Source organism: Macaca thibetana, chromosome 1 (assembly GCF_024542745.1).
Source record: "Macaca thibetana thibetana isolate TM-01 chromosome 1, ASM2454274v1, whole genome shotgun sequence".
Taxonomy (NCBI): Eukaryota; Metazoa; Chordata; class Mammalia; order Primates; family Cercopithecidae; genus Macaca; species Macaca thibetana.
Genome location: NC_065578.1, coordinates 39,431,058 through 39,458,747, shown reverse-complemented (window position 1 = coordinate 39,458,747; position 27,690 = coordinate 39,431,058). Strand labels below are relative to the sequence as shown.

Below are 27,690 nucleotides of genomic sequence, written 5' to 3'. Positions count from 1 at the left end.
TTTCTTAGCATGCTGTCTATCCATTTTAGGTTACAGTTTTCATAAAGGAACTTCAATAAGATCTAAGTTATACAAGATTTAAAATGGCACCAAGTTAATATTTCATGTTTCTTAAAGCATTTTTTCTTTGCTCTAGATTCCGGAGTCTAGAACTCATAAGACAGTTAAGATGTATTTGTTTACTAACAAAGTCAGAAGCCAAACGCATTCATTAAAAATTGAAAGTCAGCTGTGAAACGTTACACTGTGTGCTTCCTGGCCTTAAGATGGGAAAAGGCAATTCCCAATCATCTAAGCCACTGTCACAGCTCCCACTCCAGAGTACTTAAAGTCGTTTTGCTTCTGAGGAATGCAAGGCTAAGACTTCGAGCCTTGGGGTGACTCTGAAGCCACTGACAAGGCCTCAGTACAGAAATACAGGCAACTGTATTTTCATGAAAAGCCAGAGAAGAGCCTCTTCTCCCCCGCAGATCCCCACCTGACATCCCTTCTGAAACCTTTTCCCAGTGAATATAGGGATAGTTATATCCCAGATACTCAGTCTCTTTTAGTTTTGAGACACTAGATTTATTAGTGAATAACTACATGTTCCACAAAAGATTCTGAAACTAGAGAAAAGAAAAATAAAAGAGACAAATGTTACTTATATGGCTGAAAACATGGGGAAATGGTGTAGTTACTTTTATTTCATTTTATTTTTTACAGACAGGGTCTCTCACTCTGTTGCCCAGGCTGTAGTGCAGAGGCAAGATCATGGCTCACTGTAACCTCAAATTCCTGGCCTCATGAGATTCTTCCACCTCAGCCTCCCATGTAGCTGGGACTACAGGCATGCACCACCATGCCTGGCTGATTTTCAACTTTTTTTAAAGACAAGGTCTCCCTGTGTTGCTTAGGCTGGTTGTGAACTCCTGGCCTCAAGGAATCCTCTCACCTCAGCCTCCCAAAGCACTGGGATTATAGGTGTCAGCAACCATGCTCTGCCAGTTGTAGTTATTAAAAGTATAATCTTTGCTGCCAGTAAGGACTTAGGTTTGAGCGCAGTTCCTTCAATGATTACCTGTGTGACCTTCTGAGAGACGGAGCTTTAGTTTCCTCATCTATAAAATGGGTACCATAACATTCACCTCACAGTGCCTAAAACACAGAGGGACAATAACTGAGGACTATATATAAGGACATGGTATCGAATGAGGTTTCCAGAACCCACTTCCCATTCATCTTCCTGATATGGGCCAGTTAACTCATTCATATATGTAATATATACCTACACTCTGTGCAACACCACGGAGTGCTTCTTTTTATTTTAATTTTATTTTTTTGAGACAGAGTCTCGCTCTGTCACCCAGGCTGGAGTGCAGTGGTGTGATTTTGGCTCACTGCAACCTCTGCCTCCTGGGTTCAAGCAATTCTGTTCCCTCAGCTTCCTGAGTAGCTGGGACTATAGGCACATGCCACCACACCCAGCTAACTTTCATATTTTAATAGAGACAGGGTTTCGCCACATTGGCCAGGCTGGTCTCGAATTCCAGACCTCTGGTGATCCACTCGCCTTGGCCTCCCAAAGGGCTGGGATTACAGGTGTGAATCACCATGCTCAGCCAGAGTGCTTCTTTTTGGAAAGGAATATGAGTTCTGGTCCTAAAATACCAGAACCAAAATGAACTGAATATTAGAGAGAAGAAATTTACCCTAGACCCAATTTCAAAGTCTTCTAGAAAACATGAAATTTTAAGCAGCTTCCTTTATTGATCTTAAAATATTTTTTTTTTTTTTTTTTTTTTTTTGAGGCGGAGTCTTCACTCTGTCGCCCAGGCTGGAGTGCAGTGGCACCATCTCGGCTCACTGCAAGCTCCACCTCCCGGGTTCGCGCCATTCTCCTGCCTCAGCCTCCCGAGTAGCTGGGACTACAGGCGCCCGCCACCGCGCCCGGCTAATTTTTTGTATTTTAGTAGAGACGGGGTTTCACCGTGTTAGCCAGGATGGTCTCGATCTACTGACCTCGTGATCCGCCCGCCTCGGCCTCCCAAAGTGCAGGGATTACAGGCGTGAGCCACTGCGCCCGGCCAAAATATTTCTTGAAAATGCACTTTTTAAACCCTCACCTGTTCCCTTTCTCTGCTACACACCCCCACCCTGCCCTTGTGCTTGCATATGCCCCCACTACACAGGCAAAGAAAGAAGGCCCAAGGCTGTCAGCCTAAGTGGTGGGTACTTGGATTCCACAGTACCTGGTATTGCTGCTGCAAGGCCAGCCTACTTTAATCTGGTAAACTTGCAAAAATGCAAGTGAAACCAATTGTTTTAACATAATGATCTCCAATTCCATCTGTGTTGCTGCAAATGTCAGTGAGTTTAAAAAAGGTGGATCTCATGAAGAGAGAGTAAATCGGTGTTCTAGAAGCCAGAAAGGGTAGGGGGATGGAGGATGAAGTGAGGTTGATTAATGGGTACAAAAATATAGTTAGCTAGCCTGGCCAACATGGTGAAACTCCATCTCTACTAATAATACAAAAAATTAGCCGGGCATGGTGGCACGTCTGTAATCCCAGCTACTGGGGAGGCTGAGGCAGGAGAATTGCTTGAATCCAGGAGTCAGAGGTTGCGACGAGCCAAGATCACACCACTGCACTCCAGCCTGGGCGACAGAGCAAGACCCTGTCTCAAAAAACCCCAAAAATACAAAAATACAGTTAGAAGAAATAAGACCTAGTGTTCAATAAATCAGTTGAGTGACTATAGCAAACAATAATCTACCATATATCTCAAAATAGGTAGAAGAGAATAATTCAAATGTTCCCAGCATAAAGATAAATGTTTAAGGTGATGGATATACCATTATCATGATTTGGTTATTACACATTATGTGAATGTGTCAAAATAATCATGAAAATATGTGTATCTATTATGTATCAATAAAGAGAGATAAACCAATTGTTCAATACATATTGGTCATGGTAATCAAGGAAAAAATATAAAAGATACCATTTTGAAATGTAAAATGAAAATAGATGCTGAGAGGCAATATGCCAAACAATTTTGAAAGCAAAGAGGATAGGCAAGTGATGTAAACTGGTAGTGACTGACACAACACAAGAACAAGGTCACAGATAAGTGAACATATTCAACAGGAGCCTAAGAGCAGGCTTGGGCAGCATTAAGCAATACTAAAACTAACATAGAATCACTCTGTAATAAGCGATCAGGGAAAATGAAAAAAGTAGATGGAAATGGATTTGGTTGATCAGTCAAGAAATCAACTGTCCTAAGTACCAGCTCAGTATGGGAAAAACCTGGGTTTACATGGACCTGTTGCATGTTATTTTGACAAGTTTCTTTAGGGCTTATGTCTCCATTTGTAAAATGGAAACCATACAGGTAATATCCAACTTATATTCAACTTCTGGACAGCTTCTACATACTGAGTAACTACTGCTGCAAATTCCTCTTGCTGCTGAAACTTTCCCCACCATCAAACGCCAGGATTAGAAAGGCTCTGGAAGACAGAAAACTCAGCAGACAGAAAACGGGAACTAGAGTGATGGAGGGCTTCAAGCTACTATTAATATTATAATAATTACCTCATTGAGCTCTAATCTATGGAGTTCCAAACAAATAAATGTTGAGGATAAAAAAAAATTGATAAATTGATGGCTACCTATATTTAGACCTGCTGGCATAATGGACCTGTCAAAAAGTTCAACGGCAGGGTAAGAGAAGGGACAGAAAAATCTCTCCCATCTTCCATCCAAATCCTGTTGAATCTATCTTGGAAACTTTTCCACAATTTCTACCTAGACCTTCTCATCTCTCACCTATAAGCATTCTTTTTTTGGTTTTTTGTGGTTTTTTTTTTTTTTTTTTTTTTTTGAGACAGTCTCGCTCTGTCGCCCAGGCTGGAGTGCAGTGGCGCAATCTCGACTCACTGCAAGCTCCGCCTCCCGGGTTCACGCCATTCTCCTACCTCAGCCTCCCAAGTAGCTGGGTGTACAGGCGCCCGCCACCGCGCCCGCCACCCCGCCCGCCTAATTTTGTTTTTGTATTTTTAGTAGAGACGGGGTGTCACCGTGGTAACCAGGATGGTCTCATCTCCTGACCTTGTGATCCGCCCGCCTCAGCCTCCCAAAGTGCTGGGATTACAGGAGTGAGCCACCGCACCTGGCCAGCATTCATTCTCTTAACATTATTTATTGTGTACCTATGTGCCAAGCACTTTGTCTGCTAAGTACTGGGGATACAAAGGCAGAGAAAATAAAGATGAGATACCTCAATTCAAAAACCTCACAGACTAACAAGCAATTAGTCTCCAGAATCCCACTAGAATAATCTTTCTAAAACACAAATCTGTACAGATCAGACCTCTAAATATAAATACCTTCCATGTAGTCTTATACACAGAGGTAAATATGTAAATTGGTGCACATTTTCTGAATAGCATATTCCAAACTAAGCTCTCAATCTCTTGCTACAAAATCTCTTCCTTTTTCCTTCATCTTAGTCAACTACACCTCCATCCATTCCATTGCGTCAGCCAGAAATTTATGCATCATAAAACCTCTCTCTCCTTCAGCCCCCACATTACCAAGCCAAAAATATCTGTCAAATCAGTATCTCTTCTCTCCATCTGTATAACTATTTCTGTAATCTAAAACCACCAGACTCTTTTGGACCACTGCAATAACCTCCTAATAGCTCTCTCTCCACTTTTACATTCTCTTCTCCCTCGAGCCCAAACCAAAACCATTCTCCACCAGCAGCCAACTTGAGCTCTTAAAGAAGCAGAGCCACCTCGTGCTACTTAAAATTCTTCTATTACTATTGGATTAAAAAACAAAATCTTTAACATGGTTTCCAAGGTCTTAAAGGTCTAGCCCATGCCTCCTTCCGCAGCCTCTCAATTCCTATGACAGCAGCCTTCTTTCATTTCCTCAAGGCACCAACATGTTCCTTCCTCAGGGCTTGCCGGCCTTTGAACATGCTGCTCCTGCTGCCTAAAAAACTCCCTAACTGCCAAATGCCCCTTGCAGCCTGGCCAACTCCTATACATCACGAGGGTCTAGATAGTAATAGACCCTCTGAAATGCTTCTTCCTCAAAGGAGTCTTTCCTTGGCTCCCCAGTCTAAACACGACTGTAATCTCTCTTCTACCCTTTCTTTTGGCTTTTACCTTATAGAAAATTTCAAACAAACAAAAGCAGAGCATAATTAACCATGGGCTTCAGCAATTATCAACTCCTAGCCAATTTTGTTTCAGCTATACTCCCACCCACTGCCCCTCGACTCCAACCTTGGATTATTCTGAAGCAAGTCCTAAATATCATACCATTTCATCTGTGTATACTTCAGCATATATCTCTAAAAGATAAGGACTTTTTTTTTTTTTTTTTTTTTTTTTTTTTTTTTTTTTGAGACGGAGTCTTGCTCTGTGCCCCAGGCTGGAGTGCAGTGGCGCGATCTCGGCTCACTGCAAGCTCCGCCTCCCGGGTTCACGCCATTGTCCTGTCTCAGCCTCCCGAGTAGCTGGGACTACAGGCGCCCGCCACCTCGCCCGGCTAATTTTCTTGTATTTTTAGTAGAGACGGGGTTTCACCGTGTTAGCCAGGATGGTCTCGATCTCCTGACCTCGTGATCCGCCCATCTCAGCCTCCCAAAGTGCTGGGATTACAGGCTTGAGCCACCGCGCCCGGCCAATAAGGACTTTTTTTAAAGGCTATGAACTTTCATTTACCCTTTACTCTTTCTTTCCTTTCTTTTTTTTCCTCGCTTTTTTTTTTTTTTTTTTTTTTTTTTTTGAGACAGGGTCTTGCTCTGTCACCCAGGCTGGAGTGCAGAGGCACGATCATAACTCATAGCAGCCTTGGGCTGTTGGGCTCAGGCAATCCTCCCACCTCAGTCTCCCAAGTAGCTGGGACCACAGGCATGAGCCACCACACTCAGCTGAATTTTTTATTTTTGTAGAGATGGGTCATTGAGTGCTGTAAAGAGTCAGGAGAAAAAAAAAAAGTAAAAAAAAAAAAAAAAGAAATAGGCCAGGTGCGATGGCTCATGCCTGTAATCCCAACACTTTGGGAGGCCAAGGCGGGCGGATCACCTGAGGTCAGGAGTTTGAGACCAGCCTGGCCAACATGGTGAAACTCCATCTCTACTAAAAATACGAAAAAAAAAAAAAAAATAGCCAGACATGGTGGCACGTGCCTGTAGTCCTAGCTACTTGGGAGGCTGAGGCAGGAGAATCACACGAGCCCAGGAAGCGGAGGTTACAGTGAGCCGAGATCCTGCCACTGCACTCCAGCCAGGGTGACAAAGCAAGGCTCCAGCTGAAAAAAATAAACTAAAAATAAATAAATGAAATAAAAAAGAGACAGGGTCTCACTATGTTGCCCAGGCTGGTCTTGAACTCCTGGCCTCAAACGATTTTCCTACTTTGGCCTCCCAAAGCACTGAGATTACAGGAGTAAGCCCCTGTGCCTGGCCACCCTTTACTTTTTCTAATCATACCCCATTTTGTTACTATCTAATTATTTGATTAAGATTCTTTCCCACTAATGTGTGCCACAAGAGCTGACACCAGACCTGTGACATTCACTATCATATACCCACAGCATAGCACGCTTCCTTGAACACAGCAGGAAGGCAACATTTGTTTAAAAATTAATTAAAACTAAGTGTGCTAGGTGCAGTGGCACATGTCTGTAGTCCCAGCTATTCAGGAGGCTGAGGTTGGAGGATCACTTGAGCCCAGGAGTTTGAGGACAGCCTGGGCAACATATTGACGCCCTAACTCAAAAAAACAAAAGAACTAAGTAAATCCTTTGACCCCACTTGTAAGAATTCATCAGGGAAAAAACAGGTCAAGTACACAAAGAAATATGTTAAGAATGTTCATTATTACATCTTTATAAAGATTAGAAACATCAATAGGTTACATTAAGGAATTATGGTATCACCATTTAATGGGGAAAAATTTTGGAGCCTCTATTTGATACAAAAGTATCTCCATGATACAGTAATTTTTAAAATCCAGTATTAAAAGAGTATACATGAAACAATTCCATTTTTGTTTAAAATATGAATAAATGAGCTGGGTGTGGTGGCATGCCTCTGTAGTCCTAGCTACTTGGGAGGCTGAGGTGGGAGTACTGCTTGAGCCCAAGGATTTAAGGCTGCAATGAGCTATGATTGCACCATGGCACTCCATCCTAGGGAACAGAGCAAGACCTTGTCAAAAAAAAGAATAGAAAAGAAAAAAGAATAAATGTACAGGTATGCACAGAAAAAACATCTAGAAGAATGTATGTAAATTATTACTATATCTGGATAATGGGATTGTGAAACATCTATTTTCTTCTCTATATATACTCTCTGGATTGTTTGCAATGAACTTTCTATTAAGTTTGCAGTGGGAAAAACCAGTACAGATATCATAAAAACAAAACAATGCGAGCATCCAGGGCTCCTTACTGGCTGTAGGATAAGTTGAAACTCCTTAACATGATATATAAAGTCTGTTGAGAGCCTTGTGCTTTACACGTGCTGAGGAAGTCATAATTCTGAAATATGCGACACACTCAAATCTCTTTGACTACACCATTCTTTCTACCTGGAATGGCTTTCTCCCTCATTCCCTGCTTGACAAACTTAAAAATCCAGTTCATCTGTGACGCCCTCCAGTGGAATAAACCTTAACTTTCTCTATCGCTAATAGCCCAGATAATAGCTTTGTTCTTCTAATACTTAATATCTTGTTCGAGTTGCTTACAGGTCTCTCTTGTCCTCAACAGACTATGAGCTCTGGAAGGCAATGACCATGTTCCTTCATCGTTTATCCCAAACACTTGACACAATGCTAGCAAACAGAAGATGGTACACAATAAATGTCTGTTAAATGAGTTAATCAACAAGCAACATAAATGTATATATTCTTCCTGTTTTGCAAAATGAAGGGAGAAGAAGTTTTCACATGCCTTAAAGGATAGGCTATAACACAGAAAACGGATTAGGCTACTTTGGAGAGGCTTCAAAAGCAGAACTGGCATTAAGGAATAGAAGTTGATTTTAGCACACTCTGGGGAAAAATTTTCTAACAATTAAGGTTGTGTAAAAACAAATGCAGCATATCCAGAAATTGTAAAATCCCAGTTAGTACAGTGTTCAAACAGAGGCTTGGTAATCAGTTCTCAGGGATGGTGGAGAAATGATCCCCATGTGGTTGGGTGAACAACGAGCCCTACGGTTCTTTCTACTACTACAGTCCTACTACTACAGTAGATGGTTTGCAGTAATTTTTAGGTCCCTTCCTGCTTACCATTCAATGGTTCTGAAAATGTAAAATGAAATAAACAATTTATGAAGATGTTAGGTCTTGAGGAACCTCAAACACAAATCAAATTCAGTTCCTGGAGCCTACAGTAGGCACTGAAAACTGGTTAAATACAACATACACATGAGGAAGAACCTAAATCAACAAACTTGGATTTTATAAGAGATTAATTCTACATGACGTAGCTTGTCATTAACTCTGACCTAAAATTTGGAAGTCAAAGTAAAAAAGCAGCAGTATTTGTTTTAAAAACAAATCTAGTGCCAGTTACCTCAGTTCCACTCATTATATCCTTCCATTCTCTGATTCACTGAAAAGGAAGAATACACAGAAACACCAGTGGGATCTTGGAAAAATTATGTAGGGCTGCTGAGAGGTATGTTTACCTCTATGTTTTCATCTACACAAAAAAGAGTTCATCAAGTTCCTTATTCCAAAATAACAATAAACAGTAACTTTGAACTTCTGTAAGTACAAACATTTTAAGGAACCATGAGACCAAAATAAAGGCTTATGCAATCAACCTCTGCTTTCAGAACGCTTGCAAGAGAAGTCCCTTTCCATCTGGGCCATCTTGCAAGAATGTTGTTTCCGTTTGTCAAAAAGAAACACTGTCCACATTTGTACAGTTGAAAAAAGAGCATAAGTTAAGCTTAAAAATGTCTGAGACAAAATTAAAACATGTCTGAGACTGATTAGAGAATAAAGGTAAATCCTACACCAAGAAATTTAAAATGAGAACATCAGAGGTGGAAAGAACTTTAGAAGTCCTCTTGGGTCCAACTTCCCACTGAATGCACCCTCCTTGTAAGGGTGACCACCTGCTTTGTCCAACGCTAAGTCAGTTATGTACCATTTCAAAAGGTAGTCGGTTTGTCCATTAGACAGCATTGACTAGCAGAGAGGCCTTCCTTATACTGAGTCCGATTAATCTGTCTTCCTACCATTTTGATATCCTGGTGCTGCTTTTTACTCCCCCCATACTTATATATCGAAGTATGCAAGATAAAGATGGAGGTTTAGAGATTCTAGCAGAAGAAAGCAGCCACTTATATACTCAACCAAAATACAAGCCCACTGAACCAACTTGATCCAGGAGCTCAATGATAGAACAGGCGTAGCAATTAGACAGACTGCTGTGATTATCAATGGAGATGAAGCAAAGCAACATTATCTTCCTAACAGGTAACCGGAAAAAGGAGGTTAAGGGAAGTAGAACACTGCTAAGTACTCACTAATGAAATGATTAGTCAATCTATATCTAAAGCTAATTCAGTAGTTAACTTAAAATGGCTTTTCTCAAAAAACATTAAAGCCTGTAACACAAAGAAATCAACAGGGAAGCAGACTGAGGTCTACTAGGACAAAGGAAGGAGTCATTCTTCATCTTTCTCATGTTATTTAACTGGCCCTTCTTATCTACAGAGCTAAGGATACAGATTATCTAAACTACAGCACTAATTTCCTGTGTGACTTTAGACAAGTCAATACACCTCTCTGACAAATCAATATACCTTAACAAGATTATCTCAAATCTACCTCTTCCGAAAGACAGTAACTTTATCTCAAAAATTCATTAAACTACTCCAAAAAGGTTGAAGGGAAGGCAATTAACTTTTAGTAAATCTGGCTCCACATAATCTTACTGCCTTGGTTTTATTATTATTATTATTATTATTATTATTATTATTATTTTGTAGAGGTGAGGTCTTGCTATGTTGCCCAGGCTGGTTTTGAACTCCTGGGCTCAAGTGATCTTCCCACCTTGGCTTCCCAAAGTACTGGGATTACAGGAAATGAGCCACTGGGCCTGGCCATTGGTTTATTATTAACAGGTAGGGATTTACTGTCACTCTTCCTTGTTGTCTCTCCCACCAGTGGAAGGTAACTAGTTTCTACTTGGGTGATGTTTCTGGGAATAAAGAAATATCAATCAGTCATCCCGTATCATTATTATCAACTCAATTCCCCAGGTGACTTCAGGAGGGAAAGAATCCTAGTTTGGACCTTGTTGGCTTTGAAAAGGACATTTTGCCAACATATATTCTGATAATGTCATCACCTCATTCAAAGCTATGTCAGTGGACCCCCCACCATCAACTGAACTCCAAACTTCAAAGTATGGCTTAAATTTTCCCGGGATCTGGGTCTTTCTTTAATTCTCATTACTCCTCTTCTCACTTCTATATACCAACAATGACATCACTTCCTCTTAAAACTGTGTGTAGAGATGCCACTTGTCATGTTCCTGACTCACAGAGAAATCTGAGAGAGTGAATCCTACCCACAGAGACCCACAGGCCTTTTTCTGATTTGGGGATGGGATACAGACAGAGGGACTCTTGGGTGTGGTGAGCCCCTGTTCCAATTAGAGGACCTCCTGACTGCCACAAAAATCAATGTACATATATGTCAAAACACCACATTGTATACTATAAACATATACAATTTTCATTTGTCAATTATATCGTCATAAAAAAAATTTATTTCCAGTTGGTCCTGGGAAAGCTATGCAGAGATCTTGGTAGTTATGTCTGAGAGCTGAGACAAGGCCCAAGTCTTTTGGGGGTTTCCCTAGGAGATTCTGGTATGTGCTGCTATGATTGTTTTTATAGTAAAGAGCCAACGTATTTTAAGGAGGGAGAAAGAGCTAGCCAAGAGATTTTCTGACAGTATTGAAGAACCCTGTAAAGTCAGTGAGATGAGACTGATTACATAAGCCAATGAGGCCCCCCAGTTGCTTCCATTAGAGGCCAGTCCCTTGATGCTACAAACACTGAGTAAGACAAAACTTAAAAATCTGATCAGGTTCACCTCCTTCTTTGAGGACAATAGACTTTTTCAAAAAAGAGCAAAAGTGGACCCCCTTAAGCTTTCATTTCATGGAGTGAACTGATGATGGCTAACCTTCAAGACATGGTCACTTGAAGATCCATCAGAATCCTTCCAATCCCTAGTGACTGGTGCCCCAAACACCCTAAACACACCCCATAAGAAGAGAACAACTTCTGAGGAAAATGGTAGATGGTGTGGTTGAAACACTTATCTTAAGAAAGCTTAGAACTGTGCTCCCAAGAAACCACAGGATGGAAGCAAAGAGTTCTGGAACTGAAGGAAAAAATTCTTGAACACTGGAACATATGAATGAATTCAGTTGCAAATGATAAAGAGAGCCAGCTAAAAATCTATGATCAAAACTGCTGGAGAAGATAGATTTGCTTGCTCTCTTTAGAGTCAATTACATGGATAATGGCAATTTGGAATTGGAAAAAAGGGTGAATCAGAAATGGAGACCACTTAGACTACTGTCAGAAGTCAATTTGAAGAAACTCATTGGTTCTGTTCATGCAAATACTCCTTTAAAATGTTAGAAGAGGCCGGGCGTGATATGTCATGCCTGTAATGCCAGCACTTTGGGATGCTAAGGCCGGTGGATCACCTGAGGTCAGGGGTTCAAGACCAGCCTAGCCAACATGCTAAAACCCCATCTCTACTAAAAATACAAAAATTAGCCAGGCATTGTGGCTCACGCCTGTAATTCTAGCTATTTGGGAGGCTGAGGCAGGGGAATTGCTTGAACCTGGGAGGCAGAGGTTGCAGTGAGCTAAGATTGAGCCACTGCACTCCAGCCTGGGTGACAGAGCAAGACTCTGTCCCCCCCCCCCCCAAAAAAAAGGGAGAAGAACTACTTACACTTTGTTGATCAACTTATAATCTCTCACAAATAGCTTTACAGGGCCTATTTCCTCCATTTGCAAAACATCTTTTTGTGCAAATCTTGCTCTGCCCACTTTCCCCTTGAAGCTTTTTCTCCTTCCTATTCCAACTCCCACAGCACTCTGCTGCCTCTCCTGCTGCACTCACTGATTTGTGGTTGTTCTGTTGTTGGGTTTTTTGTTTGTTCTTCTAAGATAGGGTTTTGCTTTGTTGCCCAAGCTAGAGTGCAGTGCAGCCTTAATCTCCTGCGCTCAAGCAATCCTCCCACCTCAGCTTCTTGAGTAGCTGGGACTACAGGCATGTGCTACCATGCCTGGCCAGCTTTTATTTTTGAGAGCTCCTTTAGGTAACAACAACAAATAAAAGTATACTAATTTAGTATACTTTTTTTTTTTTTTTTAAGACGGATTCACGCTCTGTCGCCCAGGCTGGAGTGCAGTGGCATAATCTTGGCTCACTGCAAATTCCGCCTCCAGGGTCCACGCCATTCTCCTGCCTCAGCCTCCCGAGTACCTGGGACTACAGGCACATGCCTACCATGCCTGGCTAATTTTTTGTATTTTTAGTAGAGACGGCGGGGTTTCACCACGTTAGTCAGGATGGTCTTGATCTCCTGACCTAGTGATGCGCTCACCTCGGCCTCCCCAAGTGCTGGGATTACAGGCGTGAACCAGGGTGCCCGGCCTAATTTAGTATACTTTTTTAAAACCTAGTATGAGTATTTTGCTTATGTGGATTTAAGTTTTTAGATCGCTTATTACAGAAAATCACACAAAGGTAATTTAAATACCCTAAATAGAAAGTCAAGGGAAAGGGTGTCCTTAATGCTCCTTGTCTCCTGGTTAGCCTATGATATTTCAGCTCTAGCCAATTTCCTTTACACAAAGACCCTGCTTAAAGCATTTATGAATAAGCTGGAAGAGTGGTGGATGAGACATGGCTTCTCTGAATAGGGGAGGGAGGACACAAAAAATAGCTGCTTTCATTGAGGGCAGGAAAGAGATTATTTCATTAGGAGCCAAACAGTGAGACTATCTCAGTACAAACAATTGTTTGGCTTGAAGACTCCATGTGGGTAATTACTCCAGCAAAGGCTCAGCTGGAATGGAACACGGAGCCTGCCAGGACCTAAGGATAGGGACTGACACAGGCTTAAGTGTCTGAATCATGGCTTTGGAATCCCAGAGCATCCCAGCAAAGATGCTCACCCTAATCAGCGAGAAGCACCATTCTGCACCCGACCGAGTGAAGAATGTGAATTTAAAACAGATGAGAAAAACTAGGGGTACTGGGAGCAAATTCAAAGTTATTAAAACTAAACTGATATTTTATAGCAAATGTAGCAAGTCCAAAGATTAGATTTCTTGGGAAATCGAATGCATTTCAATCACCACTTCAATGGCTAATAACAGGCTGGGTGGAGTTGGTGTGCAGGGAGGGACTGCTGAGCTAACAGCTGGGCAAATCATTTCAAAGTCAGCCAGGTGGACCTGATATTTTAAAACTTGATATTATAATTAAACCAATTTCCTAGTGACCTCACTTCAGGTAATATATGCAAACTTGGTTCTCAAGTTACTGTCTTCATCTCCTGGGGACATTTAGTTCTTTACATTTTTAGGTTACTTCAGGTTAACTTCCTCTTTGCAACAACCAGTATCTACTCATATATTTAAAAACAAAAACAAAACAAAAAACTAAAGCTGCAAAGTGAGCCTGCCCGCTGCGGGAGGGAAGGGGCCTGTGTTTAGAAGAAGCTACTCAAAAGGGTGATATGGTCATTGTCCAGTGAGATTGCTCTTCAACCTCCATCCCTAGGATAGACTCCCCACCCCACCACATTGACGAGGGATTTTTTTCCCCTAGAAAGCTGAAGGGATAACTATCATAATACTAGGTTCTGGATGCACACGACCCAGTCCCAATCCATAACTCACAATCCCAGGGCCTTCCTAAGTTGCTACCTGATAGCCTTTGCGAGTAAATGCTTTCATACATTTCAATCATTACCCTGACCAAGGCTAACAGCAGGCTGGTGGGTGTAGGCGTATAGGGACTGCAGAGCTAACAGCTGGGCAATCATTTCAAAGTTGGCCAGGTGGACTCAACATTTATAAATCTGACATGGTCATTAAAGTCACTCATAATCAAGTGTCGGCTCGGTGTATAGTACACACTTGATACATGCTTACTGATTAAACAGGGAATAAGCAATAGTGGAACAATATGAAAACTGGTATTAAAAACAGCCCATATTCAAATAGTCTCATCTTTGTCCCTCTAGACCAATGGCTCCCAACAGAAACAATTTCCCCTCAAGGGGCAATGCTGATGTCTAGAGACACTTTTGGTTGTCACAACTGGCAGAGGGGTGGGGAAGTGCTACTGGCATCTAGTGGGCAGAGGACAGGAATGCTGGCTTCTAAACATTCTAAAATGCCCTGGACAGTGCCCACAACAAGGAATTACCCAAAATGTCAATAGTCTGAGGTTGAGAAATCCTGCTCTAGAGGAACCATTTTTAAGCCATTTAGTTTGAAGTGAGACATAAGAATATGTCAGTTTTGTGGAAAGGCCTCTTCTCTTGTTCTGTAACAAACAGATACACATTTAGAGTATAAAATTCTAAAATTGTAACAAACCTTAGGAATGATCTAGTCTAAGCACAGTTGGAGAAACTAAGGCCTAGAGAGGTCAAGCCATTTGCCCAAGTTCACAGAAGAAAGGATCCTCTGGACCGAACTTAGAATCACCTTTACACACCCAAACGTGTGTTATACATAGTAGATGCTCAATAATGGTCACGAAATTGATATCTTGTTCTTTAGGTGTTCTTTTTTTTTTTTTTTTTAAGTTACAACATACAATTCACTCTCTGCTCCTGGGAATCTGAGACTGTTTGTGAAGACGAAGTTCCTCCCATCCACACTCCCCTTCCTCAAAAAGAAGCCCAGAAGGGAAAAACAGTGTAACGTACTAGAGCTCAAGACAGAGTGGCTGGCAGCAAATGTTTTTCCATTGTTTCCAGGGAAGCTCATGTCTTTCACCCAGGCAGAGGCTCTACACAAAACCTTCTAAGTGAGCAAATGAGCCCTTGTACAAGACCATGGACATGCGAATTTCTCTTTGCAACTCAGCACAGCAGCTTTCCTAACACACTGGGGAAGTCCCAACCAACGGCAAACAGATGGAAAATCAGTGCCAGTTTCACTGAATCACAACCACATCCAAACAAGCTAGAGAGCTTCCAGTTCTAAACAAACAGCAGAATCAAAATGAATTCTGGGATCAAAGTACAGATGGTTGGTTAGTCCAGTGGGTGCTGAATATCAGTCATCAAAACAGCCCTGGCTTAAGGGAGGAGAGCAAAAGATGGAGATTTGCCCTTTGAAAAGGAAAACATTCACCACGATGTTTCAAAACCTAGGGGTTTCAGAATAGAATACAATGAGGTAGAGGTCAAAGATATGGCACAAGGGGGTGGGGCAAAGATACCAGCCATGTGAATAGAAAGATCCTGCAAAGGGAACATTAGGCAGATGAACCCAGGGAAAGTCTGGCGGGGCAGGGCAGGGGAAAGGCAGGGGGAGGGGTATCACAATTTCAAAAAAGCCCAAGTAAGATTCTTTAAATTAAACAAACCTGTTCCATTGGGCACAAGGAGAGTTTCTAAAACTGCTGCAAGGCTATTAAATTCCACAGCACCTGAGAACAATGTCTAAATATTTACTCCCATCCCACAAAAGGGCTAAAGGGCTGCTATTTCAGCCTCCTGTTTCACACTTCATGCTACATTTTTCCCAAGACGATGTGTCACACCAAAACCTCCTACTGAGAGGGCAGAGGATTCACTTCATGTCTAGCTCCAGCTTTCAAAGCAGCACAGGTGGCAGAAGCACAGAAATGAAATGGCACAAAGAAGCAATTACCACAAAGCAACCATGAGATTCACCTGTTCAGCTTCTTGGACTGTCACAGATCTTCAGCTATCTGGGCTAATAGTATGAGGGTGACTATCAAAAAACAAAACAAAGTAGATGACCTGAACACACATTAATAGAATAATGCTGCTCATAACAGGGACACAGACACTATGTGCCAGACACTGTGCATTAGGTATGCAGATAGATGTGAAAACACAGTCCCTGTCTTCATTTCCAGTCTAAGGCCCTTCTTCAAAAGAAGTAATAATGCAGTAGCTGTTACCTCCTTTCTACTAATGCAGGATCTCTAATCCATCTTCCTAGAGGACTAAGTTTAAGTCAATGAGGACTATATGAACAACCTAAGATGCTAGTCATTGGCACAAGGGTATTTCTGCACATCAGGTATATAATGTGAAAGTGCCGGCCCATCTTGCTGTGATATGACCCATAAAGCTGTTCTTTATGCTCCTTATGTCCCTTATGTTCCTTACGTCCCTTCTGGAGAAACGAGGGTTCTCCCAAGTTCCCCATTCCTTGCCTTAGCAGACATCTACTGCAATGAAGCAGTTCAGAATAACGCCCAGAGCAAAGCCGTCTCTACGTGGGCTCAACCCAGAGAATCCCCCTGGTAACTTTTTCAATTAGAGGGCCCACTTGACTACTCAAATCTGAACACATAAATAACCCATCACTCTACCACCACCACAAAAATTTATACTTCCTTATTTGTATTGTTGAAAAGTTGGAAACTCAAATATTAACAATTGGGCAAGAGATAATGATGACATATTCTAATGATGGGATACAAAAAAGGTATTTAAATGTTTTTAACATCATGAAATAAGCTTATAATAAATGTTAAGCAAAAATGAATGATATAAAATCATTATGGTATAAGCTTAAGTAAATGGGTGATAAAAATTATGAAAAATAAGGCTGGGTGTGATGGTTGACGCCTGTAATCTCGGCACTCTGGCAGGCCAAGGCAGGCAGATGATGTGAGCTCAGGAGTTCGAGACTAGCCTGGGCAACATGGCAAAACCCTGTCTGTACTAAAAATACAAAAATTAGCTGGGCGTGGTGGTGTGCACCTGTAGTCCCAGCTACTCGGAAGGCTTAGCCAGAAGAACTGCTTGAGCCTGGTAGACAGAGGTTGCAGTGAGCTGAGATTGTGCCACTGTACTCCAGCTTGGGTGACGGAGAGAGAGACCTTGTCTCAAAAAAAAAAAAAGAATTATGAAAAATACCTTCAGCATCATTATATTTTTCATACTTTCCAGTGATTTTTATCATGGGGTATAGGTTTCATAATCATAAAAGATAAAGTTGTTGTTGTTGTTTAAAAAAAACAACCAGCATTTACTAAGCACAGGGATCCTCCCATCTCCCCAGCTCCTAAAATCCCGTAAGACAGAAAACAACTATGGCAACAAATCTTTCTTTCCTTAAATGTATGAGAAGTCTAATGAAACTGGGACCTATTTTTACTCTGCCCATAATATGGACCCTTGATCTGACCCACTTGTGTCAGGCTACTTCTGTTGAGACTAGACTCAGAACAAGTTAGAATGCTCAGAGGAGCCAAGCTGGAGTCTTCCTGATTCCAATGTTGCATTTAATGAAGCTTCCTTTCTCTTTCATATAATCTGGGAATATTAATACTGTAGTCACACTACAGGCAAGACCTTTCCTCAAGTTTCTCCTCCATCTGTAACAGTTCCTCTAACCGAACTCTTCATGCCTACTTTCAGAGAGACAAAGTCAATCGCTGTTCCAAACAGCTAATCTTTCAGTAAAAATGATTTCAACATAGCAGAAGCACCTGCATCTCTTAATTCTTTCCTTCTCAAATCAGCTGTCACACTCAAATTGGTTTCCGTCAGCTCTGCTGTTTTCAGCTATTTTGAACAAAAGCATCATGGTAAGAACAGGGAGTTTCCTTCCTGTTTCTCTTCTCAGGGTTTGTGTCAGTTACAAGGAGTGATAAAGTGTCAACAACAACAAAAATACACCGATGCCCCCTTCTCTACAAGCTTTACACTACAGCATATGATGTCACCAGTTCACACAGAAAATCCTGTACGAAATTATTTTTGAAGGCATAGAACAAAAACAACCACCTAAATAATATTCAGACAAAATTTCCTTAACTCAAAACTAGAAACACTAGAGAACTATTTTCTAAATCCACACATTTGGGGACTTCCAGTTAGACAAGAAAAGAGGAAGTTAAACAACAAAATATACTGTGTGCGCACTTCAGACCAATGAGGTGAAGTAACACTGCAGGATTAACATGTAAACCCACATCTAAAGATGTAAGCTCTGTGGTAGACAGAGCCTGGGGATTTATGGTCTTCCATCACCAGCAACTGCTGCAAAAGACAGCATGGCTATTTGAAGAAAAGGAAAAGAAAAGGTGCTCTAATTGCTCAAATCACCATGCTAGGACACGCTTATCAGCTACAGCTGAGAGTAGGTCTCTCCCCCTCTCGCATTTGCTTCACTGTTTCAACACATCATAAAATGAGAGCATTACACATTTGGTTTGTGGGTGAGGGGAAATGACATGAGGCCTGAGGAACCCAGTTCTCGTTGTTTCAGATTAAGAAATTTCTTCTTGGAAGCTTCGACCTGAAATTTTTTTTTTAAAAAAAGCATTTTCCAAGTGAGTTTATGAAATCCAGAACTTAAATAAACTGTATTCTATATGTATTTAAAAGCAAACCAGAATTCCTACAGGAAATCTGTAAACTGAGGGGAAAAGAGGGCTATGGTCAACAAAACTTGTCAGAGAATCACTTAACATTAATTGAAAATGAAAAGAAGCAACAATAATAAAATTCTACTACTACCCAGTGACATGCTACAAAGGAGGGATTCCAGGGCAAGCTTCAGCCACACATGAGGGAGGATGGGGGATAAGGGGAAGAGCTGGACAAACTGAAGACGACCCCCAGAGCAACCTTACGCTGACGGATGGCCACAGCTGAGGCAGATCTGGCTCATCTCTGGGGCTGTCCACTGGGGAGAGACCTGCAGTTCAGCCATCAGTGGACCGGCATTCACAAAGCCTGTGGGGAAACACAGGATCCAGAAGAGTGGGGTAGGGAAGGAGAAAGTGTAGGAAACGGAATAGTCAAACATAGCAGTGAAATATTATGTTTATTAAATGTGAAGCTTCAAAAATGCATAGATGGATCTCTTAAGTTGAAATGGACCAGTTGAAAAGAACCGGTACTCTGGAAAGCAGTCTGATATGCTTTTTCAAATCCCAAATTACATTTTCATTACACCTGTGAATTATAGTAACCGCCTGCCAAGAGGAAATGAGTTTTTTGGAGAAAAGAAAGAAACAAGGAAACCTATGCAATTGTTACAGTTGGTAACTTCACTCAAACAATGAGAGTCCTTTATCTGTGGCCTCTGTGGGAAGTAACAGCCTAAAAGCAAACATACTCACACTGCACTGAAAACTCTGCTGGCCTAGTTCCACCAATTCCATTAATACAGCAAGGGCCCAAATGCAGGTGACCTGATTGACAAAAAAAGCACTTCTAGAAAGGGCTGAACTTGTCTCATATAACTCATTAGACACTTTTATAATCAAGAAGAAAACAAGTAGCCACAACTTGGAAAGCTCTGCCCTTAAATAGAGCAGCAGCAACATTCCTTACAAGACAAAATATTTTTTCAGGTCAGGGTAGAAGAAAACAGACCCAGTGATCTTGCCTGCCTCACCCAGTGCAAACTTATCTGAAGTTGTGGGGTAAAACAAACAAATCAGTAAGACTAGTCAAACTGACATGCAGCACAAGATAAAACAGCCACACCGAAGTCACCTTAACTATAAAGAAAAGACTGAGCTGACGCCCGGGCTTGGTGGCTCACGTCTGCAATCCCAGCACTTTGGGAGGCCAAGGAGGGTGGATCACTTGAGGCCAGGAGTTTGAGACCAGCCTGGCCAATGTGGTGAGACCCTGTCTCTACTCTAAAAATACAAATAATTAGCTGAGCATGGAGGCACACACTTATAATCCCAGCTACCTGGAAGGCTGAGGCATGAGAATCACTTGAACCCAGGAGTCAGAGATGGCAGTGAGCTGAGACGGCATCAAAGTACTCCAGCCTTGGCAACAGAGCAAGACTCTGTCTCCAAAAAAACGAAAGAAAAAAAAAAAAAAAAAAAAGAGTGAGCTGTACCATGTTTTAAGGCTGCAATCTTCAACATTCTGTGTATGGCTTCTGTGTTATTAATTCAAGCTGTCCAGTTGTAGATGTACTCAATGTGGATACACCATACCTAAGACTTCTCAGAATTGACAGGGTGGGAACTTATTTTCTGAGTAACCTAAGTTGCTCCTGGCAGCAGCCAACAGTCAAATACATTTCAATATAGGAGCCAATTTGCCTAGTCATACCCCCTAAGTATATAAACTATGACTGAGTTGTTACATTACTTGCTGGGACTAATAATTGTTTCACCAACAGTCAAGATCCTTTAGAAGCACTCAATGTTGTATCCGCCGGAAAACCTTCTGTTCTCTTGTCCAAAATAATTCAAATACTGTAAGGGGAAAGAAATTACATCTTGGGCCGTGCGCGGTGGCTCAAGCCTGTAATCCCAGCACTTTGGGAGGCCGAGACGGGCGGATCACGAGATCAGGAGATCGAGACCATCCTGGCTAACACAGTGAAACCCCTTCTCTACTAAAAAAATACAAAAAACTAGCCGGGCGAGGTGGCGGGCGCCTATAGTCCCAGCTACTCGGGAGGCTGAGGCAGGAGAATGACGTAAACCCGGGAGGCGGAGCTTGCAGTGAGCTGAGATCCGGCCACTGTACTCCAGCCTGGGCGACAGAGTGAGACTCCGTCTCAAAAAAAAAAAAAAAAAAAAAAAAAAAAAAAAAAAAAAAATTACATCTTGGAGAATTCAGTGCCTTTGTGTCTTTGCCTGTTTGCGCTGGGATCACAGGGAACTACATCTCCCAGGCTCCCTTTGCCAACTGATTTCGGGATAAGTTCCATCAACGGGAGGCACTGACGAGGATAAGAGGCAGGAGCAGGGAGCAGCCAGGGTAATACACTCTCTCACTCGGCCTAGTTCCAGCTCTCACCAGACAGCTCCTCTTTCCATGCTTCCGCTCACACCAGACCACAGGGACTTCCAGCCCTTGGTGACACCAGTGCACCGTCTATTTTCCTTGTGGGCACAGTAGTTCCCAGGCATTGCTAATCGATGGGGTGCCTCACCAGCCCGTTTAGCTTCTTGGCTTTTCTAGCAACCGCGTAACCTATTCCCTATTTTAAATTCCCTCTGCTTATAAGACCAACAGTGGCTTCTGTTCCTGACTGGTCCTTGACTGACATAGGGCCTTCCAAACATATTTCAAAACTTATTTTTCAGAAAATTAATAGCTTTCCTAAGAATTAAAACAATTATTCAGATAACCTAGAAAAGGTATCTTCTAATATGAAACAAAACATTTACAGATGACAAAATCAATTCATGCATTCAAACAAATATTTACTGAGAGCTTGGTCTGTGCCAAGCACTGTTCTAGGTACTGGGAATACTACAGTGAACAAAACAGGTATAGACCCCTGTCCCCTAGCTTACATTCTAGGGACGGGTAAAGTGTGGCACATTACAATTTTTAAAATTAGCCAATACAGGACTGTTGCTTTAACAATAGAGGAATTTGATAACAGTAGATTAACTTTAAGGTGTTCTACTCTACAAAGACTTGGTTCTTACCTTTTCAATGTGGTATGAACTGTCACATTCCAGGGGCCAATACAGAACTTCTTTAAAGCTAGTATCTAGTTAAACTGGCCACTTGATCAAACAGGAGTACAACTGTGATAAGGATTTAAACAGACACAATAACAAAAGATAGGCACTGTGTGCTTACAGTGTAAAGCATATGTATGTTTTATGCAGATTCTTGCTTGGCATCATTTTTACAGGAAATACCATTTGGAGGAACGGAGTCTGACTCAATTTAATAAGTCACTTTATTCCTTCTCTGTAGCGCAAGTAGAGTCCATCAACATAACATATACAGCCAGTGGCAATGTACATAACAAGTAGAATGTTGCAGTCACTGATTGCATGACACAATTTCCAAGATGGAATTTTCAGGCAGAAGAACAGAAACAGACAATGACTCATGTGGTGAACAGTTATATAGACAACTGTGCCCAAGAAAGCTGCCACCTACATACCATAATGACATCAGATGAAAAATGCAGAAAGAAGGTAGTTTTCTAATTTATCTAGAAAAAAAAAGATTTGCTGAAAAGTATATATACTGAGAGATGAGACTGCTGCTACCTGTTTATGCATCCTAAGCACTGAGCAACCAGGAGCACACATCAGGTATTCCAAATATGACCTGCTTGAGCCTAAGAGCATGTTCAGCCTCAGAAATCAACATCATGAGCTCCAGAAATAACATAATATCTACTTCTGGCACTTCACTAGACTTATGCTAAAATAATTTAACGTACCCACAAAGGTACATTTCAATGGAGAATTTATGGGCACCGTGCTCAGACCTTTCTTACTATTCAGCGATTAGGAAGCGTTTCATGCCTGCAATATTTATAACCCCATGTGAATAGCAGGTGGACCTACAATACTATGGGCTTCTTATACAACAGGAAGTCTAAAGCATAGTGCATATTCAAAATCTCTATGTCACGGAGCAAGTCAACCACAGAGCTCAGGTTTTAACCTTACAGGATCCTAACTACCTATCAAACTCTACTCCTCATTACTCCTCAAAATGCAGTCAAAATATACTAAAGAATCCCCCCCACACACACACACACAAAACAGTGCACCTCGGAGGCTTTACACATTCTGTTCCCTCTTCCTAGAATGCAAAGTTCCCTAAATTCACTTGGCAAATCATGCTTATCCTTTAAGACACAGCCTACTTTTCTCTTTGAAGCCATGACTTCCTGAGGAAGACTTCTTTGCCTTCTTCGGTGCTTTCATTTCTCCCTGTATACCATGCCACAATAATTTCTATATTGCATCATTTATATTTGTACACATCTGCTTCCCCATTTGACCGTAAAATCCTTGAGACCAAAAACCCTTTCTTTTAATCTATATATCCTGGTACAATGTCTGAGAAAAAGTAGGTAGTAAGTGCTTAAGAAACATTTTCTGAATGACTATATGTAGTAGGGGATCTCAGGCTTGCGAAGTTCCCCTAAAAGATATTACATTTTCTATTCTTCATCTCACTGGCACCAAATGATATTTAAAGGGCAAGGAGAACAAATACGAAAGTATCTCTCAGGGAACAGGTTTAATATGTTGACATTAAAAGACAATCTAATGGGGATTTTGATAAATCACTTTCAGTAAAACTGTATCAATCTAAGCATGACTGTCAAGAGTTACAGTGCACTAGCTGTAAAAACCCAGAAATGTATGTGATCTTGGCTAGAGAAAGGCATTTAACAACTAGAAATGGAAGCAGAACTCCTTCTGTTGTTTAGCTCCATTGGAATTTTTACTTTTTAAAAGGTGCCACAGACTGAACGTGGTGGCTCACGCCTGTAATCCCAGCACTTTGAGAGGCTAGGGTGGGCGGATCACCTGAGGTCAGGGGTTCGAGACCAGTCTGGCCAATATGATGAAACTCTGTCTCTACTAAAAATACAAAATATTAGCTGGGTGTGGTGGAAGGAGCCTGTAATCCCAGCTACTCGGGAGGCTGAGGCAGGAGAATTGCTTGAACCCGGGAAGCGGAGGTTGCAGTGAGCCAAGACTGCGCCACTGCACTCCAGCCTGGGCAACAGAGCGAGACTCCATCTCAAAAGAAAAAAAAAGTGCCACAGATACAGCTGAAATAATTTAAAATTGATAGGAAAGTTCATTTCTAAGGAATATTTAATAAGCAATGACTTGGCTATCAACAGAAAACAAATGTAAAGCAAAGCTAAAGATTAATGTACATGAGTTGAAATTTAAGACAACTATGAGAAAATTTCTACACAAAGAAATTCCCTGGTCTAATCTTCCATACGAGTTTGAAATCAGGAAACATCCAGAGACCATCCTCAAGGGTACCATAAAGCACATTTTTGCAAAAATGCCAGAACTCCATATATAGAAAATGGTTTTGGCTTAAAGACTAGGGAATTACTGGGTGAGTCATTCTAACTGTGGCTTCCAGTAACCAGACTATCTTAAGGGAATAAAGTCAAAAGTAAAACTAATAAAATCAAGATAAAAAAATTTATGATCAGCAATGGTGAAAATAAATAATGCAGACATTTGTGTAACACATTAGCTTACAAAGCACTTTCGTTTTTCAAACTAGGAAAATTAAACTGAGAAAGTTAGGTGTATGTGGAATCAGGTCACCAAGCTGCAATAGGCAAAGTAAAGGAACGAAGTCTACAGACTCTTCCATTATTCTGCCTCTCTGCCATCTTAACGGTAGGCTTATATGTGTCTATGGGCCTAGGACACTTTCTAAGATGCCTTCAAAGAGAACAGAGTCCACTGGGCGTGGTGGCTTGTGCCTGTAATCCCAGCATTTTGGGAGGCCAAGGTGGGCAGATCACTTGAGGTCAGGAGTTCGAGACCAGCCTTGACAACATGGTGAAACCTTGTCTCTGCTAAAAATATAAAAGTTAGTCAGGTGCCTGTAATCCCCACTACTCAGGAGGCTGAGGCAGGAGAACTTGACCCCAGGAGGTGGAGTTTGCAGTGAGCCAAAATAGCGCCATTGCACTTAGCAAGACTCCGTCTCAAAAAAAAAGAGAGAGAGAGAGCAGTGTCTTCCAAATCATTTAAGAATATCTTTCGGCCGGGCGCGGTGGCTCAAGCCTGTAATCCCAGCACTTTGGGAGGCCGAGACGGGCGGATCACGAGGTCGGGAGATCGAGACCATCCTGGTTAACACGGTGAAACCCCGTCTCTACTAAAAAATACAAAAAACTAGCCAGGCGAGGTGGCGGGCGCCCGTAGTCCCAGCTACTCGGGAGGCTGAGGCAGGAGAATGGCGTGAACCCGGGAGGCGGAGCTTGCAGTGAGCTGAGATCCGGCCACTGCACTCCAGCCTGGGTGACAGAGCGAGACTCCGTCTCAAAAAAAAAAAAAAAAAAAAAAAAAAAAAAAAAAAAAAAAAAAAAGAATATCTTTCAACTTAATCAAGATAACTTGGTCGTAGCCTTAGAAAACACCTTCAAAGAGCAAAGCACTCCTCAATGTGCATGGAAAGTGAATGCTCTCCATGTTCTATTGATTGAAGAATGCAGATGTCAAGAGCTGTGGGTAATATGCTACCGTTTGCATAAAAGCACTGCAAAGAAACATATTTAAATGTTGTTGTTTGTCTACGCATATATTATCTCTTAAAAGTCACGTAAGAAATTGCCAACAATGGGCTAGGTATGGTGGTTCACACCTGTAATCCCAGCACTTTGGGAGGCCGAGGCGAGTCGATCACCCGAGGTCAGGAGGTCGAGGCCAGCCTGACCAACATGGTGAAACCCCATCTCTATTAAAAATAGAGGGCGCCCAGCTACTTGGGAGGCTGAGGCAGGAGAATCACTTGAACCCGGGAGGAAGAGGTTACAGTGAGCCAAGATCTCGCCGTTGCACTCCAGCCTGGGTGACAAAAGCAAAACTCTGTCTCACACACACACACACACAAAAAAAAAAAAAAAAAAAAAGGAAAAGAAAAGAAATTGCCAACAATGGTTACTTCCAGGGAGGGAAAATGGTGGCTCAGAGATGAGGGACAGGAGAATGATTTTATACTGTACATATTCCCCTTTGGACCTTTTGAATTTTGAAGTACATGAAAGTGCTACTTTTTTCAAAAAGTAAATTTAAATGTAAATTTAAAAATATACAATAGGAGTTGGAACACAGGCAGTGTTGGGTGGGGTGAAACATTTCAGAGATAGGATGTAGCAGAAGAAGGGAAAAGCAAAAACTTATTACACTTTCTGTCAGACTCTAGAATTTCATATGGTGTTTCAGTCTGAGGTAAATATTCCTCAAGATGATCAAATGTCTTGTACTTTTAACTCTTTGCTCTGCCGGGTATGATGTGTCACACCTGTAATTCCAGCACTTTGGGAGGCTGAGACGGGAGGACTCCTTGAGCCCAGGAGTTAGAACCAGCCTGAGAAACATAGTGAGACCCTGTCTCAATTGCAGACAATCCAGTAAATGAATAAATACATCTTTGCCCATCAAACAGCTCTTAATTTCTCACAAACCTTGACACTAAGAAAGGAGTGTCCCAATAGTGGACACAAATATTTAGGTCATCAGAAAGGTATAGTCAGCCCTCTGTTAGAAATGGATACTGCAACTGTGGATTCAACCAACTGCAGATTGCAAATATTCGAAAACATGGCTGGGTCCTGTGGCACATGCCTGTAGTCCCAGCACTTTGGAAGGCTAAGTGGGAGGATAGATTGAGTCTGAGGCTACAGTGAGCTATAATTGCACCACTGCACTCCAGCCTGGGCGGCAGAGCAAGACCCTGTCTCAAAAAAAAAAAAAAAAGAAAATATTCAGTAAAAAATGGATGGTTGCATCTGTACAGAACATGTGCAGACTTTTTTCCTTGTCATTATTCCCTAAATGATACAGAGTAACAACTACTGGCATAGCATTAACATTGTATTAGGTATTATAAGTAATCTAGAGATGATTTAAAGTATAAGGGAGGATGTGTAAAAGTTATATGCAAGCACTACGCCATTTGTATCAGGGACTCGAGCATCTGTGGATTTCAATACCCCAGAAGGTTCCTGGAGCCTTTCCCCCATGGATACCAAAGGACAACTGTAGATCCTTTCATAGTAAATAAGACAGTGCCCAGTTTAAAACATAGTCTCTGAAGGGGTGGCTTAGCAGTTATTCCTGACACACCGATAAAATCTGGAACTGCAGAGCTAAAAGTTAAATCTTGGACCAGTATGACCCTAAGTACAAAGGAAGAATGATCCATATCCAAAAATGGAACCCAGCCTCAATAAATCAGCCAGAGTAACCATTCACATATCTGGAATTTTCAGTAGTTTTGTCCTCTGTTCTATCACTACCTAAGTCAATTCAAAAGCTCACCCTAAAAGTCACGTTAACCCCAGGGCTTTGGGTAATGAAGAAATCACATCTTGAGCCTAGAGCAAATCATAGCATTTCTTAAAAAGGCAGCACCAAAGAAGTTTCCTTTCCCACACTGAAATTACTGGAATGGCTTCGTGGCCCCAGAAACTGGTGAGACTCGTGCCCAAGCAAGTTAAAAACCCCAGGATCAACAAAACTTGTACAAAGTAAAAAGAACACATGCTTGTTCTCTATTCTGATGCTTATTTGTTTTGTTTTGGTTTTGAGACGGGGTCTTGCTCTCTTTCCCAGGCTGGAGCGCAGTGGCACTCGATCATGACTCACTGCAGCTTCGACCTCCTGGGCTCAGGTGCCCAGGTGATCCTCCTGCCTCAGCCTCCTGAGTAGCTGGGACCACAGATGCGCACCACCATACCCAACTAATTTCTAAATTATTTGTAGCGACAAGGTCACACTATGTTGCCCAGACTGGTCTTGAACTCCTGGACTCAACTGATCCTCCATCCTCGGCCTTTCAAAGTGCTGGGATTACAGGTTTGAGCCACCACACCCAGCCTCTATTCTGAAGTTTAAATCACATACCTTAAAAGTCAACTAATAAGTGTTTC

The 27,690-nt window shown here is 41.7% G+C and overlaps 2 protein-coding genes across 4 annotated transcripts in view; one reads left to right on the top strand and one right to left on the bottom strand.

The window, feature by feature from the left end:
• The window catches only part of PPT1 (palmitoyl-protein thioesterase 1), a 576,153-nt gene that overhangs the window by 249,774 nt on the left and 298,689 nt on the right, over window positions 1–27,690 (top strand). The gene's annotated exons all lie outside the window — the stretch shown is intronic.
• Window positions 1–27,690, bottom strand: part of SMAP2 (small ArfGAP2) — a 50,826-nt gene that overhangs the window by 19,906 nt on the left and 3,230 nt on the right. The window contains exon 1 of one of the 3 annotated variants that reach the window (XM_050799569.1): window positions 12,033–12,054. The exons of the other annotated variants lie outside the window; for them this stretch is intronic. The gene's annotated coding sequence lies outside the window, so the exon portion shown is untranslated. Of the gene's footprint in view, window positions 1–12,032; window positions 12,055–27,690 lie in introns of those variants that run through there. 3 annotated transcript variants of the gene reach the window in all.